Source organism: Natator depressus, chromosome 3, assembly GCF_965152275.1.
Source record: "Natator depressus isolate rNatDep1 chromosome 3, rNatDep2.hap1, whole genome shotgun sequence".
NCBI lineage: Eukaryota > Metazoa > Chordata > Testudines > Cheloniidae > Natator > Natator depressus.
The window spans coordinates 146,577,496-146,595,985 of record NC_134236.1 but is presented as its reverse complement, the minus strand read 5'-3'; the positions used below and the strand labels follow the sequence as shown (position 1 = coordinate 146,595,985).

The 18,490-nt window shown below is 42.5% G+C and overlaps 1 protein-coding gene across 2 annotated transcripts in view; it reads right to left on the bottom strand.

The window, feature by feature from the left end:
- The window catches only part of VIT (vitrin), an 82,675-nt gene extending 64,992 nt beyond the window's left edge, over positions 1-17,683 (bottom strand). For both annotated transcript variants that reach the window (XM_074948993.1, XM_074948994.1), the window contains exon 1: positions 17,460-17,683. The gene's annotated coding sequence lies outside the window, so the exon portion shown is untranslated. The remainder of the gene's footprint in view (positions 1-17,459) is intronic.
- Positions 17,684-18,490: the final 807 nt, after the last annotated feature.

The window sequence follows — 18,490 nt, the reverse complement described above, 5'->3', positions numbered from 1 at the left end:
ATACTGACTTTGGCTCAAACATTCTGATTTTTCAGAAGTGATCTTAAGTTGGGCACTTAAAAACTGAAGCACTTAAAACCACTGGTGGGAATTTAGGCCAAAATTCACAGGGAGTTGCGGGTGTCCATAGGTGCTTGTCCAGTCAGGATTAGATATCATTTTGTATTTTAGTGAAGTTAGAATATGTATGGAACGATAAACCTTTATTAGCAAAAGCTGAAGTTGGCATATGGGCAAACTCCTATATTTGGGGGGGTTTTTTGTGTTGAGAAGACTTGATTGTCTGGTCTGATAAAATGTTAGAGTCAGTGAATAGCCAAGCATAGTTTGTGTTAAAGATAAAGAAATCTGGCTAGAATGGTAATGGTTTTTTGTTTTTCACAGATCATTTATTCCCTCTGTTACAGTGTAAAATAAGTTTTGATAAAGCTAGGGTTCCAAGATATTCACCATGATAAATGATTTAGGCATAGTTGTGTGTACAGTTTTCTAGCCCTTATTGATTTAGATCAGAAGGTTTTGCTGTCCCATGTGATGGATTTTGCTCTCTCTTTCTCTGTTTGAATGTCGGGGGTGGGGGGAGGATTTCCAGTTCAGATATGCGGTGTTTGTGAAGCTGGCGGGCACGGGGCGGAGCAGAAATCATTGGGAACTGGGACTATACTCTGGGGTTTGTACCATTAAGATTTACAAGAACTCTCAAAACTCTGACAAAGGTTCTGCTGTTCCCCAAGGCTGGCAGCCCCTGCAGCACTCTGCTGCAAACTGGAGAGTCAGAATAGATACGTGTTCAACTGGCAACAACATTCTTTTCTAGAACATTTTGAATTTTCTGCTGAAGGAAAGCAAGTAAACTGTGGGGAGTTCAGATTTAAAGGCCATCCAGTAACAAAATTCACTAGACCTATTTACTTGCAACAAGACTCCTTCAAAAAAGGTAATTTTTTTTGCCTGCTCAGACCAGCTGGAAGACCTTGTCTGTACTTAAAATGTTTGCTGGGATCACTGTATCTGTATATCTAAATTGGCAAACTCTGCTAGTGTAGGTTCAGTTTATACAGGCAAAAAACCAAAAACGTTTTGCTAGTGTAGCTTACACAAGTTTCCAAGTGAAATGAGCTACACCAGCAAAAGGACTTTTTTTACTTTTTTTCCTATGCCGGCAAAACTTTTAAGTGTACACCAGGCCTTAGGTTGTTTGGAGTGCTTACTGGCATGGAATCTACATCAATTTAAAGAGCACTAAAACCCAAAATAAGAGAGTGATTTTTCTTTCTCTTTCCTGGGGTAGAGGCTCTGATCGTGCAATCTACCCAGTAGGGGTGGCCCACTTGAGCCTATGTGGATCCAATTGCAGATTCAGGTCCTATTTGCAAGACTTTTTTTTTTTTTTCTTTAGAGCATGGAGGAAAATGCTGCATGATAGTGTTAAAATCTCTATGTTGCTCTCAATTCAACAGTTACAAATTTAGAAAAGGTTTCTCCTTTGCATCAGTTCTTAGCATGAACATTGAGACTATGCTTTGTATTTCTCCATAATAAGCCCCATTTATAGGATTACATTTTGTACGCTATATTTTGTCTTTCCTGAGCATATGAAATCACTCATGTGGGTATGCAAATTTTGACTTTTGTATGAAAAACAAAGGTTTATGCATCAAAATTATTTTACCCTTTTGGTTTGAATCCAAGACACCTAAAACATACCTCACCTAGTTTCCTTCATTCTCTTCTGATGTTAGATATTATTCCTGGAGGACTAGTTTTGACCTCCATCTTCTTCACTTTTCCCCAAACATCATATTTTTGACAAGTTATTTTGGTCTTGTACATTTCAGATGTACAATATAAGTAATCTGATCTCTTACTGTGGACAGCCTACTCACAAAAACTCCCAAAGATGTAACTACAAATTTAACAGTAAGTGGTCACATTCTACAGTTATTTCACTGATACCATTTATTTTAGCACAGCTGGTTACAACATCTGGCCTTCAGCAATTTGATGCAGGGCACCAAGTGGATGCTTAATGCAATGAACTTCTTCAAAACATAAAAACAAATCTTAAAATATATGATTATGCTTCAGTCAAATTACAGTTTGTGTAAATTACACTCAACTCTCAGATGCTTTTATCATGTACACCATGCTGATCCCCATGATGTGAGTGTCTGATATCTAACCCAGTAAAAAGCATAACATGGTCTCACTTTTGACTAGAGCATATTATTCCTGATATGAATAGATTACATGTTCCGACACATAAGAAAATTCTATTTATCCAATACATTTTTCATTCATTTTCATTAAGGTTTGCTGTGTAAATAGTATACAGACATTTCTTGACTTCCTCATTTAGCTTTTAATTAGGGAAATGTGTTTAGGACTTTTCAGAATCTTCATAGCAGCCAGACATACTAATAGTTAATTAATTAATTAATAGTTAGCACTTATGTTAGGCTTTTTAGCCATAGTTCTCAGAATACTTTACGAAGGAGAGTCAGTATCATCATCCCCACTTTACTGACGGTGGAAGGTAAAGCAGAGAAATGTCTTACTCCAGTGGTTCTCAAAGCCGGTCCGCTGCTTTTTCAGGGAAAGCCCCTGGCGCGCCGGACCGGTTTGTTTACCTGCCGCGTCCGCAGGTTCGGCCGATCGCGGCTCCCACTGGCCGCAGGTCGCCACTCCAGGCCAATGGGGGCTGCAGGAAGGGCGACCAGCACGTCCCTTGGCCCGCGCCACATCCCGCAGCCCCCATTGGCCTGGAGCGGCGAACCACGGCCAGTGGGAGCCGCGATCGGCCGAACCTGCGGACACGGCAGGTAAACAAACCGGTCCGGCACGCCAGGAGCTTTCCCTGAACAAGCAGTGGCCCGGCTTTGAGAACCACTGCCTCACTCTACAATACAATACTGGATCTTATTGTACCCTTATCACTTTAGGGCTTGTCTCCATGGCACTTGCAGTCTGGTCTACGGGGGTGCGAATTGTAGAACATTTTAATATGTGCTCTAATTGCCCCACATAGACCCTGCTGGCAGAGACTAAAAGGTACCTAGTTTGCGTTGATGTCATACTGTTTTCAAGCAAGACTACATTAATGCAAACTAGGTACCTTTTAGTCTCTGCCAGCAGGGTCTACACATGACAGAGTGCTCTACAGTTCACATCCTCATAGACTGCACTGTGGCACCACAGAGACAAGTTCTATCTGAGCACCTTCCAGTACTGCATTAAGCGATGTGACTAACATTTGCCATTTGTAGTCTCCAGGAGGAGAAAAATAAAGTGATATGCCCTGCCAGAATTAGGAGAAGCAGACAGACCTCCTAAATTTCAATTTGGTGCCTTATCCCTGGATTCATGCTGCCTTTTGATATTAAGGAAGATTTAACATTTCTCCCTCTTGGAGCCTATTCTAATTCTTCTTATAGCAAATGGAAAAATCATAAGGGAGTCTAATTCACACTGCCATAAAGATTACTTCTGAATTTGGCCTATAGGTTGTTGTTCTAAAGTATTTGAAACTGTAGTAAGTCAATTGTAACTCATTTTTTCATTTAAAGTAATAAGACATTAAGAAAAACACCTGGGTTTGAGCCTTATTAAGCTATCAGGGAAATGAGTCCGCTGGATGTTATTTTGGAAGGTCCCATTCAGAAGGTCTCGTCTCTTACATTTGGCACACATTTGGTAAGTGGTGTGACAATGTGAGTTATACTTTCATCAGTTCTGTGCATTTGCACTTCCACTCAACAAGTTGTTTAAAGAAGTTTCTGAACACTGAGCTACTCTTGACCTTGAGGTAAATAGTAGATTACTGTGTCTTCAGTTCGCTTCAACCAATGGGCTCTTTTCTTGTACTGTTGGTGAAACTGTGACCTTCATTTCTTATATTTATTTTTGCTTCAGCCTTACTTCTTTTTGTTTTGCTCTGGCATTTTTGACCAACGATTATCTTGAGACATAACCAAGCAGAGTACCCAAAAGAGGAGTAAGATTGCTGCTGGCAAATCCTTACATCTTTAGTGGGTCATTCTGTTAGAGCTCTGTTAACTAATGACTATCCAACATTAAATCTCCTAATGTTTGCTTTGGATCTTTGTTCTTCTGAACAAGTTGTCACACCTCCATTCATCAGACTGGTATATTGGATATTTTGAAAATCATCCCAATTTAGGAAAACATTTAAGCATGTGCATAACACTAGTATATGCTCAAGTTCCAGTGAAGTCAATGAGATTTCAGCACATGCTTAAAAGTGTTTGCTGAATTGGGCCTTAAGTGAATAGTTTCCCCTCCAAACATCTATTTGAAAATTGAATCTTCCCCCCCCACAAGTAATATTTGGAAAAACATGAACATGTTGAATAAAATAAAGTTTGCAAACAACACATCCAGCATACAAATTCATATTTTATACTGGCATCTTGACCTTTTATAAAGCCAGTTGAGACAGCTGCTATATGAAAGTTTCTACAAACTGATTGTTTAAACAAAATCCATATAAATGGTTCCTGTGTGGCACATCTTATGCTCCTAAATGGAAGTGCTGGTTTTAGGTCCTTGATTTCTGGCTAGGGGTATATGTATATGTGGATATATGTACAAAGAGAAACTCTTTATTGGTGTTGTGTTCTTAAACAGCTTCCACTTGCACAAACTATTTTCTGTAATGTCCTAGTTGCAAAATCCAATTGGTACACTTTTATACAGCAAGAGTGTGCACCATTGTTTTCTTTCTCAATAGGCTGGTGACATAGTAGCCTCAGTGACCTATAACAAACAGCAGTAGACTTTGTTTAAAAATCTCTTTGAGCTACTTTCAACAGTGTGGTTTGAGTTAAATATACCATTCTCTATAGAGGAAATAAAATAGGTTTTGTGTAGGAGTGGGTGAATTGTTTGGATAAAATAAGAACTGACCTTCACCTTGCCCCAGAGTAAAACCCACATCTGTTTTTTTTTTTAAATTGGTTGTTTTGTCTCTATTTTTGTTTCATTTTCAAGTTCATATTCATATGCCCATTCTACTCTATACTCTGCGTTAAGTGATGTGTCTAACATCTGGTACGTGTGGTTTGTTTCCTCATACTCTCCCCAGGGCAGAAGTGTGGAATTGTGCATGCAGTGAACTGTGTTTTTGGTAGGGCTTTTGGGGTTTTATGTATACACTACTAAGTCTTTGTTAGGTAGGTCAGGCTGAAGAGCACATTGCACCTTGGAATGGAAGGTGGTGAGGAGTGTGATGGTTCTTTGTTCCCGTGGGAGTTCATTCCACAGCCTTGGACTGATCCCTGAGAAAGTTGTGTCTCCTACATTGATGAACTCCACCCTTGTTATAGAGAGTTTCATTGATCCAGAGGAGTAGAGTTGTTAGCCATGGTCTTCATCCTGGAGTCTTAGGCGATCTTTTAAATATCTTGGGCACAGACCACCGAGCACCATGAAGATAAAGACTGAGATTTTGAACTTGACTGGATGTTCTAAGGCCGTGTTTCCCAAACTTGGGATGCTGCCTGTTCAGGAAAAGCCCCTGGCGGGTCCGGCCGGTTTGTTTACCTGCTTCATCCGCAGGTTCGGCCGATCGCAACTCTCACTGGCCGCAGTTCGCTGTGCCCGGCCAATGGGGACTGCGGGAAGCAGCGTGAGCCAAGGGACATACTGGCCGCTGCTTCCCGCAGCCCCCATTGGCCGGGCACATCAAACTGCGGCCAGTGGGAGCCGCGATCGGCCGAACCTGCAGACGTGGCAGTTAAACAAACCGGCCGGGCCCGCCAGGGGCTTTCCCTGAACAAGCGGTGTCTGAAGGTTGGGAAACACTGTTTTAAGGGAAGCCAGTGTAAAGAGAGGAGGAAAGGTCTGATGTGCTTATGGTAGCCTGTGTTGGTGAGGAGATGTGCCACAGTGTTGTAACTAGCTGGAGTTTTTAAAGGCTGGTGGCTTCATGCCCAGGTATATTGTACTGCAGTATCTAGTTGAGAGGTGGTGAAGGTAGAACTAACTAACTGAGACCAAATCATCATCTGCCAAGATGGAATGCAGTCATCTAACCAACCAGAGACGGTCGAAAGCATTACTTGCAGATGCTGCTATGTGAGAGCTCGGCATCAGTGAAGAACCCAAGAGTATTCCTAGATTATGAACTGAATTGACCAATTATGGGTGTGAACCTTCAACTAAAGCAGATTGCACCATGGATGCAAACTCTTCAAAATGCTTTCCATTGCCCACCTGCAAAACCTCTGCTGCTCAGGTTCAGCTTCATTCAGCTATTCTTCATCCATGAGCTGATCTCGTCCAAGAACTGGGCCATCTTAGTGGCAGTGTCATGTTTGCATGTGATGAAGAACAGGTAGAGCTGTGTGTCATCTGTATATTGCTGGCACTTGAGTTCATGTCATCTGACCAGTTCACCTAGTGACACACACAGATGGTGAATAGGACCAGCAAAATAATTGATCCTTGTGGGACTCCACAAATCAAGTGTCTAGCAATAGAGGTGCAGTTTCCAGTCATTAGTTGTTGAACGCATCCCACTAAGGAGGACTTGGACCATCTAGTGCATTCTCCTGGACCTCTGTCACCTTTCTTAGGTGAGACAGCAGTTTCTCATGGTTAATAGTATTGAATGCTGCAGAGAGGTCTAGAAGAATGAGAATAGAAATCTGCTCTCTATCCACTGACAACAGGAGATCAACTATCAGGGCTACTAAAATGGCTTGAGATCCATGTCCATATATGTTCTGTGCCTTTCTACCAAAGAACCATGTATCTTTCTCATTGAACCATGGTCTTCGTAGTCAGATTGTCCTCTTGCCTCACTTATTCTGGTTACTCAGCTTCACATGGTGTACTCCTTTAGGCCCCAATTCATTAAGGCACTTGGGGCTTGAACCTACACACTGAAGGCAAAGTTCCCATTCACTTTAATGGTGCAGGATCAGGGATTTAAGCACAGTCATAGGATTTAAGCACAGGGATTTAAGCACAGCATGTGGGTTATCTCATTCCTGTTAAGCATGTGCTTTTATTTTAAGCATGTAAGGTACTCCCATTGGAAGTCAATGGGACTGCTCACATGCTTCAAGTTTTTAAGTGCTTTGCTGAACTGACGACTTAATCAGTGCTTAGCTCCTATCTCTCCCCTACTTAGAAGCACTAAAAAGCTGTGTGGAGCCCACATAAGCAAAACACTCAAATTCAGAAGGGTCCTAGAAATCACAGATGCTACTTGGAGACCGGACCAAAGTGTTTAAAAAAACCCAAACAAAGTCAACCTGCAATCTTTTTCATCTGCCTTGTTTTAATCCTTAGATTGTTATAATTAAAATATACATTCAGACCAGCAATACAATATACTTGATCAATAGGTATTGCAACATTCAGGGCCTACGTAAGCTCAGTAGTACTTACCCTTATTTAGGTCAAGTGAGTATCAGGCAGCTGGTTGTGACTTTCTGATTCTGCACCACTCAGACTCAGTACAAGTTAGTTAGAGCAACTCCTCTGGTGCTGTAAGTTATGTCAAAGGAAGACAGGTAAAGCAGAGCTTGACCGCACCGCATGACCTTCCTGTCCCTAGCATAGCCCTTCCTTCCCTGACATATCCCTTACAGTAGAGATAGGGGGATGTGGCTGGAGTAGGAGGTCTCTGTCACCTCTCCTAGTTTTGCCAGCCTTATATTCTCTGCTGGCCTCCTCTGGACAGAATGTGGGCTCTTTGTACTACCCGAGTGGTGCAAAGCAGCTGTAGTGGACTGGAGGATTCTGCCCATAACACCTATCTACCTACCTATTTTATCTGTATCTCATCTCTTTCAGATGGTGGCACAGAAATAACATTTAGCCTGTGCTGAAAATGCCCTTTTGGCCCAGCCACACGCATTTGGGGGTATCCTTCATCACAAGCAGGCAGGAGATGTAGATATGATGGTTTTGCAGGATGGCAGATACAGTTATGAACTGCAGTTCTGAAAACATATTGTTTACTGTGCTCTTCAGAGAGGTTTGTGTGAAGACTTGAATGTAGCCTTTAGTCCAAAATAGCCATAGTCACATAGGTATAATAAACAGACCTAAAAACCAGCACTTTAGGATCAGCCTAAAAACCCCAGTAGGCCTGTATTACTCATTTTATGCCACTATAACTTACTGGAGTTAAACCAACATCAAGCTGGAGTAACACAGCCGTGAATCAGGCTCTGTTTTCTTTGGGGCTTTTTCAAAACAAGGTAATTTATGTGAAACTATAGTGTATTTTATATTTAGCCCCATTTTGCCAGGCCCCTCTCAGACCCTAAATAAAACTGCAATGATTGTAATTTCATCTGTCTCAAAAGAGATAACTATCAATTATGTTAAAGCCTGACCTATCCTTCCAGCAAAGGAAGAAATACATTGGTGGACTTCATCTTCTTAAAGTAAAACCTCATTGGGAATGTCCAGATTGACCAAATCCACAAGATTCAGTAGGCTGCATCACTTCCCACATTATTTTGTACATTAATTTCACCATTTAATTTTGATTTTCCACTTCTGTTGGCACGTTGGGAACAGCTGCTAGACCAAATCTTGTACTTGTTTGAAGACTGTGTTGCTGACCTTTCTGTACACAGTGTCTGCCGTCCTGGGCCAGCTCAGAGTCTCCTCCCTCAATCTCCCCAAGCAAGCACCTTCATTCCCCCTCAGCTGGCAAACACCTCCATCCTGGTTACTGATGCAGGCCAGTTGATGCACCTGCCACTGCTAATCACTTGCCAGTCAGCCACCCCATACAACTCTAACGCACTCATGTTGCCTTCCCCCTCCCACCTCTCCTGCCCCAGCCCATACTGCTATGGCTCCACCCTTGCTGACTATGAACCAACCCTTGCTGCTCCTGCACCCTGCAGCTTATAAGTTTCCCCAACTATTCAAAATCTCAGTATTTAAAATGTTGTAGAGGTTTGCGGTGTTTTCCCCACAACCAGTTCTACGACACATCCACCCCCTAACCCCCACTCTGGGAACATGGCAGCTGCCACTAATTCCCCACCACAACCACCACCCTAAAGAGAAATTCAGGGTGAAGAGGTTAAATAAGGAAATTGGAAACAGCTGCAATTTACCAGTGACCACGGGCTGGGGTCAGTATATGAAGTTCATGGGCTCCATGAGACTCCCTTTTTCTTTTTGGAAAATGGTGCATTTTCCATTTTCCACCCAAAAGCCAGTTCTAACAAGTTGAACTGTCCATCTTAAGTGCAATACATGTTTTCTCAGGCTGCAAAATAAAAAAAAGGGCTGAGTGCACATCATATTGTATTGCCTGCAACCTAGGAACTACTGTATTGTCCGATTTCCCCTGAAGGTACATATTTTTGTCACAGAGTGAAGAATTTGTTAAAAGCTTTGATTCTCTGGAAAAAATTGCACATCACCTCAGGGATGACTTTATGAATTTTCTTACATGTCCACACAAAGCTTGACTTCTTTCTTCATAGAAGTTTAGGAGTAAAATTTCAGAGAAGATATGGGATATTTATTCTCTCCTTGACACAGATATATGGGTCTCGTTATTATATACCTGGATCAAGAGGAGGAGAGATTTTCTATCAAGAGGAGGAGAGATTTTCTATTAAAAATTTGAAATTACTATTGAGTCAATGTCTTTCAGTTGATATTATTAATGTTGCCAACATACATAGGTCAGAAACTGGACTGATTGATATTCAGGAAATCACAGGAATCCATAAGAATGCAGAGATGCTCTGCCATAGGAATAGGACAGTAATCAGGAATGCCATTAATGCCAAGTATTAGTTTCTTGATCAAGGAGACTTCTTGTAATGTCAGAGGATAATGCATTCTAGGAAGTCTAGCAAATCAGAGAGCACTGGGGGGGAATTCACAGAAGGTTAAAAACAATTTTAAAAAGCTAAGATAAAGGTTTTTGTGCTGAAGGATTACACCAAATGGGAACACTCAGCACAAAATTTAGGGGTTAACTCAGTGTTACTTTTATAGTTCACCTTTAAAAGGACAGTGCTTGTCCAGTTTAATTTTTTTTCCTTTATACTTTGTGACAGCCTCTTAGAATTCAGAAAGAATGCTTCCTTGCAGACTAATTGCATTATTTCCATTTGACAAATGTTGGGTTTTTCCATTCCTCTCAGTGAACTTTTTTGTTTTTGTTTGTACAACAGCAGGATGTAGGGAATCAGGTGCTCTGGGAAGGGGATTTATTCATAATTAACCTATGTTGTCTGCTGGCTCTGAAGCAGAACACAAAACAGTATTTGTCTAGGCCCTACAAAAGCACACATCCTGGCAATAGAATGTTGGCTCTTTCTGAAGAATGGGCTGTGGAATTTTGCTTAAGGATGCTTTTTTGCTGCTGCTTACTTTCTCTACTCTCTATTTCGTTTGTTCCCCATCTCCCCCCATGAACTTGTTTTGACCAGTATTATGAAAAAGAATGGATGATAGTTCAATCTTTCTGGATACTATTTTTTTAGATCCATGCTGCATGTCATGTAAGCTCTAGGCCTGTCTAGTGATAATACTTAGTAGTTATTACCCCTGGCAGGATTCTGCATGACTGTGTGCCCACAGAAAACAGTCCCCCCCCGCCCCGCAGAATTCCTGTGCTTCCCTGTAGAAAATGGCAGGGAAGCCAAGGGAAGCCATGCAGGAGGTGTGGGGGGCAACCATAGGCTCAGTTTTTTGTGGGGGATTGCCCCCCTCCAAAGAGAGGCAAGGCATGGTGAGCACATGGGGTTACGTGCTGCTGCCCCCCCTTTTCTGCAAGTGCAGAGCTGCCCAGCTGAAGGAGGCTGCGGCTGGACTCTGCTGATCTGCAGCTGAATGCCGCCTCCTGGGTCCTACTGACAGTCATGCTCCTCTTCTGTGTGCTGGGAACCTTCCTGTTTTCTGTGCAACACTGAGTGCCCACGGTGGGGCTGGGTAGAGGGGTCTGGGGGAAATGAGGGAAGAGGGGGTGGGGCGAAGAGGCAGTGGGGAAGGAAGGGGGTGGAATAGGGAAAGGGGAGGGGAATGTGGGAATGAGGGGATGGAGATGGAGAAAAAAAGGGGATAGGGGAATCGCAGTGGGAAGCGGGTGCCCAGCATGTGGCGTCCCCTCAGCAGCAGCTGGGGCTCCCCCATTAAGCAGGCCCATCGAACCGTCACCCTGACAAGCCCTACCCCCCCTACACCTGGACCCCTGTTACGAGCCCCCCCCCCCCCGAACCCTACCCCACTAATCCCCAACCAGCTGCACCTGGATCTCCACCCCATTAAGCCCCCCCCGTTACCCGAACCCCCCACTAAGCTGTACACACTTAGACCCTCCCTCCGAGCCCCATCTCCCCACACCCAGACCACCACCCTGCTGAGCCCCAGCCACCTTCACCTGGATCCCCTGCAACGCCCCATTGCCCCTGCACCCAGAACCCCCAAACAAGCCCCTGTGCATCCAGATCTCCCACTCAGTTGTCCGCATCCAGACTGGCCCACACAGAAATCTCTCACCCCGCACCTGGATCCCCCCACACTTGGATTCTGCTGGGCTGAGCCTGCCCACCCACAGCTGGTGCACCTGGCACAGAGGAGCAGGGCCCTGGGATGTTTCTGGGGCAGACCCAGCCCTTGCACTGTGTCAGGGTCAGGTGCAGCCTCACTGCTAAGTCCCTGTACTGGGTGAGGTGGGGGCTTCAGGGTGATCTCCCACCTCAATGCAGCCAGTGGCCTGTGCTTCCCACTGCCATGCTGGAGCCACATTTATTTAGTGACAAATAAAATTTTCAGAATTTTAAAATATTTTGTGCATAATTTTAATTTTTTTGGTGTATAATTCCCTCAGGATTAAGTAATATATCCTTTATCTAAGGATCATAAAGCCCTTTCCAAACATTAAATGATTAATATTAGAGTTATTGTCAAAAGCAAAATGGAAACCAAATCACATCCTTCAGTCCCTACCTCTCTCCACAACTGTGGGGCCTAATCCTGACAGGAGGTGAGCACCCATGACTGCTGTTGACCTCAGACTTGAGTTACGGTTTCTTAACACCTCTCCGGATCAGAAGGATAGTGATTTACTGACTTTTTGCACATTAAGAGCTTTTAAAGTCTGCTGCTTCTGCATAGTGAGGGAGAGTTCGACCGGAAGCATCTTCCCTCTGTGGGAACCTGAAAACAAGAGGTGGAGCTACACTTATTGCAAGGGATAAGTGCAACCAATCTGGGACCAGAAAAACTAGTCATGTAACTTGTGGTGCAAAGTTTTGTCCCCAAACCGACCCCAAAAAATCACAGAACTCAAAATTAAACCTAACCTGGATAGAAATGACATTGAAACTTGGTTTTCAATATGTATCCTGACAAACAGCTGTGGCAGTTCTGATATTTGGCTTTCCTTATATAATTTTCTACATACTAATACCAACAGTCTGAATAGCAGCTATAGCCCATCGAAGTCTGAAACTTGACACCCCAAAATTCCATGTCTCATAGCAAAGTATTTTGGGATGCAAAAGGGTAGTCTCATTGTTTCAAGGACTGTAGGAAAGAGGATCTGTCTGCCCAGGACACAGAACCTTGTGCTTTGTCCACCTGTGGTTTAAGATAAAGCCAAATCATAGAAATGCAGGGCTGGATGGGACCTGGAGAGATGATCTAATCCCACTCCTTGGACTGAGGCAGGACAAGTATACCTAGATCATCCCCGACAGGTGTTAGTCTAACCTGTTCTTAAAAACCCCTAGTGATGGGATTCTGCAATCTCCCTTGGAAATCTATGCCAGTACTTAACTATGCTTATAGTTAGAAAGTTTTTCCTAATATCAAATTGAAATCTCCCGTGCTGCAGATTAAGCCTATTGCTGCTTGTCCTACCTTCAGCAGGCATGAAGAACAATAGATCACCATCCTTTTCATAACAGCCCAAAACATATTTGAAGACTGTTATTGGGTCCCCCCTTCAGTATTCTTTTCTCAGGAGTAAACACCCAGTTTTTTAAACCTTTCCTCAGAGGGCAGGCTTTTTAAACTTTATCATTTTTGTTGCTCTCCTCTGTTACTCTTACTCTCTCTCCAATTTATCCACGACTTTAAGAAAGTGTAGTGCGTCCAGTTCTGTGTGCTACACCAGCTGGGGCCTCCCCAGCTCTAAGAACTGTGGGACAATTACCTCCCATGTCTTACATATGGCATTCTGTTTAGTAAACCCCAGAATATTAGCCTTTTTCACAACTGCATTCTCTTGTTGGCTCATACTCATACTCAGTTTGTGATCCACTCTAACCCCCAGATCTTTTCAGCAGTACAACTGCCTAGCCAGTTATTCCCCATTTTGTAGTTTTGCATTTGACATTTCCTTCCTAAGTATTTTGCACTTGTTTTGTATTGAATTTCTTCTTCTTGTTTCAGACCAATTCTCCGATTTGTCAAGATCATCTTAAATTCTAATCCTGTCCTCTACAGTGCTTGCAACCCCTCCCAGCTTCGTGTCATCAGCAAATTTTATAACCATACTCTCCACCCTGTTACGCAAGCCATTAATGAAATTGTTGCAGTACCAGATCTTGGACTGACCCCTGTGACACCCCACTAGATATGCCCATAATTCTAGATGGATGGCCAGCAAAAAAACAAACAAAACAAAAACCACCAGGCACCTTCAAGCATAAAATCTTAGTGGGACTATAGAAATGGAAATGCTAAACATGACGCACACAGCCCATCTAGCTATTGAGACATTTAAGAACATCGGCCATGAACTTGATGTGTTATTTTGGCCACACATTAATGCCACCATTGCAGCCCAGGGGGAGGCAGGACTATGGTGGCTTTAAGCCACCTTTTCACCCTCCCAATTCTGGACTACTTCAGGGACTTGAGATGTTCCTGGCATAACATGGACAGCCCTGGGGGCCTGTCTAATTTACACTCTCAGGCTGCCCTATGGACCACAGCAGTGCCCAGAATCTCTACAGTGCTGTGTGCTGCGGTCTCATCCCCCAGCATACTCCCCATGCTGGAGGTTAGGAGGGTGTCCTTGTGAGGCAGTCTTGTGACTGTCTTCTATCTACAGTGTCTGCACTGGGGAAGTACCCCTCTTACTGAACACAGGGCTTTTAGAGCCTTTTTATGCCACTTTGTCCCTTTCATGTGGTGTAGAGAGGCTGGAGTGGGAGTGAGGCTATTATCCAAGATTTCCAAGTGTAAAATTTGCAGTAAATAAAGGAAACAGGATGCAAAAGAATCCTTGGTTGCACTTGGTCCAAGATTGATGGAGACCTCTTTTATCAAGGAATGAACGGAGATCTTTACTCAGAATTTATTTTCTAAATACAATAGAAATCAGTTGTTATTGGGATAGGGTGGTCATCAGAAGAGAGAGAGAGTTATATCCCCTCTGTCACAGTGGCAGCTAGGACAGGGAATACTTTGTCCCAAATCATGGCCAAATTCTATTCCACTTACTCAAATTGAGCAGTGGTTATTAACAATGGAACTACGTATGGAGTAAGGTACTACTTATGTGCAAGCATGGGAGAATTTAGGCCTATAATTTCATTCGCTGCCTATGATGTTGCTGTATTAACAATTTATAGCACCATTATTATTCCTCAATATCCAGAAGCCATGAATCAAAGTTTTATCCTTTAAAAAAGCTCTTCATTTAACTTTTGACTTCTTGGATCTTTTTATTCTATTAAATTTGTTTCATATTCCCTCTTTACCACCACCACATACCAATGAGATATATGCTATAGTGATGAGCACCTAGAGCAGAATCTAGAGAGATGAAATTGTTTTTCAGCTTGTGAGGAAAATAGATGTCAGGTAGCCATCTGTGCCTACCTGGTAATCCAGTCCTAAATTCTTATGGTCAGAATGTGACTTTTAAACCACAGCCCACAGTGGAGGGGCCCCAGAAGGAATTCTAGCTGATTCGGAATTCTTACACAGCCAGAATACTTCCTTGGGCTCTCAGGAACAGCAGATCCACCACCAGATCCACTTGCTGCAGTAAATGCTCCAGCTCAGGGAAGATAGGGCTGGACCTTTTGTTAGCTAGGACTCATTACTAGTGCCTACATACCCCAACAGTTGTTTCTCAGGCACTCATGACCAAGAGCACCTCACAATCTTTAATGTGGTTAGTCTCAAGACACCTGTGTTGGCACAGGCATTGGCTTCCTCCAGGCCCACTCAAACCCCCTCTCTGCCCCAGGCCCCGTCCCCACCCGACCCCTTCCCCCAAGTCCTCACCCCGCCTCTTCCTCCCTCCCCCCCCAGCGTGCCCCATCCCCGCTCCTCCCCCTTCCTCCCAGTGTCTCCTGCACCTTGCAAAACAGCTGATCACGGTGGGTAGGAAGCACTGGGAGGGAGGGGGAGGAGTTGAGCCTCGGGGGCTGCCAGCAGACAGGAGGCGCTGGGGGGAGCTGGCAAACGGTGGCTGGAGCACCCATGGAATTGGTGCCTATGTGTGTGTGGTAGGGAAGTAGTAAGAGCCCTATTTTACAGATGGGGAACTGAGCCACAGAGAGACAAATTTTGCCACTGACTTCAGTGGGACCATTATTCTCCTTAAGTGTCTTGCCCAAGGCCCCACAGGAAATCTGTGGTGGAGCAGGGAAACTAATGGAATACCATGTTAGCACCTTACCCACTGGATCTTGGTTTCTCTCGTGGATTGTTTTTGAGGCATAGAGGCTATAATGGGAGGGTGAGGGAGTTAAAGCCACCTCTCTCCTTAAGCACCTCTGCAGGGCCAGCTACAATCAAGCATTTAAAACAAATTTACATAAATTCCAGGGCTACTTTTAGCACAAAAGCAATGAATCCTCATAAGTAATGGATAGAAATAATAAATGACAATGGTGTTCTTTTATCTGACCTCATGCATACAATAATTTCAAACCTCTTATAATAATCCCCCCCCCCATTAAAAACAAAATGACCATCTTTACATATAACAACAAAGCAAAGCAAACATAATTCATCTAAAAGGTGATAAGATGGAATTTCAATTGATATTAATACAGACTTTTTAAAAAAAAAATTGTAGTTTTCCTGCCTTTGAATCACAAAAAGGCAGAATGTGTTTTCTTTCACCACAAGTGATTTGAACCTTGCCAAGCAATTAGCTACATCAGATAAAAATGGATGAGAATCAAGTCTCTTCGAAATCAGATGCTAATTTAATACTGAGAAAATAAGATGTGATTATAATGTAGTGAGTTTTCTTTAGTTCTGTTTGCACCTTATTAAGGGCCAGCTCCTACAGCCCTTACTTTAACTCCAATGACAGGTCTGTCTGAATAATGACTGCAGGTTATGGTCCTTTATGCATAGAAAATAAAGATATACAAGCAGCTGGAGTATAGTAAAATGCAGGATGTTTTTTATCAAGCAAAGTGTACCTTAAAACTCCATTTGAAAATCTTAGGGCTTTTTTGCTTTAGTTCTTGATTTACTGCAATGTAACATATCTATACACCGTTAACATTTTATCTAGAGTATGTTGTTTTTTTGCCATGGGTGATTAGTTACATTTCTGATGTTATGAAGAAGGGGAAAAGAAATCTGCCCCAAAGAGGCTCTGTAATTCCTTTTTGGTTCTGAAAGCGGCGTAGTTACCATTAACTACTAGGAGCATAGATTGACTTACTCTTCAGAACTCTCCTTGGGAAATGTTTCCTGGGGGCACTTGGTTCATGTTTGTACTGGTCTGACACAAATCACATTTTAAAGACTCATCAAGAATCCAGTCTCTCTGTGGAGAGCTGAGCAGCTGCGGCAGGCTCAGTAACGCTATTCAGTTTTTAGAGTCTCACCAGCAGAACAAGCGTTCAGCACCAAAGTATATAGAGCGTGTATACGCACACATATCTATCCATCTACCAGGGGATTCGATACTATCTGCTGCTGTGAAACTATTTAATTTAAAATACGGTATCACAAAAATTTGTATTCCTAAGTGTTACCTTCATGTTAATTAATGCTACCACGCATCTGTCCTGTACACAACTTATTCACACATTATTGAGCACAGAGGAAAAAATTACAAAATAGATTTGACAGTGAATATAGTTTAAAAGTAGTGTACAAAGAACACTGCACAATTTGCAGTTTCTTTCGGCTGTGTTGATCTATTTGTGCGCGCGCACAGGCGCATAATATACACAACTATTTAATGAAATTATTAAGTCTTTATCGCTAAGGCTGTGTGTGTATACAGTTTAACAGTAAGGGCTTAATGGTTTAATAAATAATTTCTAAAGTATATATGATACAGTTTCACTGTACAGATTCTACTTCCCCTTTAGGATCTTTCTTAATATGCATTCAGTGTAAAAGTTTAGACAAAAAACCCTCTGTATTTAATTCCACACTGACAAAACAAACAAACAATTTCCCCTCCTCATAAACAGAGCTATAGATCACAGGAATAGAATCAGAATTACCTTGCCTGAGGTGTATTCCTTTTCTCCTCACAGTATGAATGCAGTATTTTTTCCAAGTTTTTCTGCACCACAAACTCCAGTCAACGTTATTCTAAAGACTCAGAAACAAGCAGAAAAAGGAGGCCTGGGCACCTTTTCTTTTTCTGAGTGGAGCTAATCAAACATTCCCATCAAGCTCCCAGCACTTCGAAAGGCACATTACACTCACTCACTCACTCTGTGTCTTACCCCCCCAACACACATGCAGAGCTTCTTACACTGATTTAGCTGCTGAATTAGGCGGTCCTCTTTTAAATTTCTGCTCCCTCCCACTTTTTTTTGTGGGGGAGGGGTAGGGATTTCTATTTTCTCAAGATGAAATTAAAATGTAGCCACCAGTCTGTCAGACCTGTCAAGTTTTGCTCTTTTGGAAAAATTTACTGATGATTTGGTTCCATTTTCTTTAGTTTCAGCATTTCAGCAACACTAAAGTTGAGACTTGTGAGTTTGTATGGTAGGAAAAGGAATACAGCTAGCAGACTGAAATACATTGAGTAGTTCTGAGGATTACAAATACCAGACTGGTTAATTGTGAGCTAAATTTTAAAAAGAGAACTTTCCTTTTAAGAGCCAGGTTCTGATCCTTTTACTCACCTGCAGTAGCATCTTACTTCACAAATAGCATGGAGTTGGATGCTACTTTTTGTGAGTAAGGGTATTAGAATTTGGCCCATAAAAGCATTTCAGGTAGAAATGAAAAACAATGCTGCTTTCCTTCTTGACTGTGGTTTTTGGGGCATTTAGTAAAATGGTCTTAAATAGTTCCCACGTCTCATTCATTCATATGTTTCTGTTCAAATTCTTTCTCCCAACTGATTTGGCTCCTGATGGTTTTCATCTTTGTGAAAATGGCCCTTTTAAAGCACCAAGTTTATATAGTACTGATTTGGATTTTATTCAGTTTGCACATAAAAAATGTAATCAAGTCATTTCCAAAACAAAATATGACAAGACCAAATGAGAAACATAAAATGACCCAAAGAAGTTGAGTG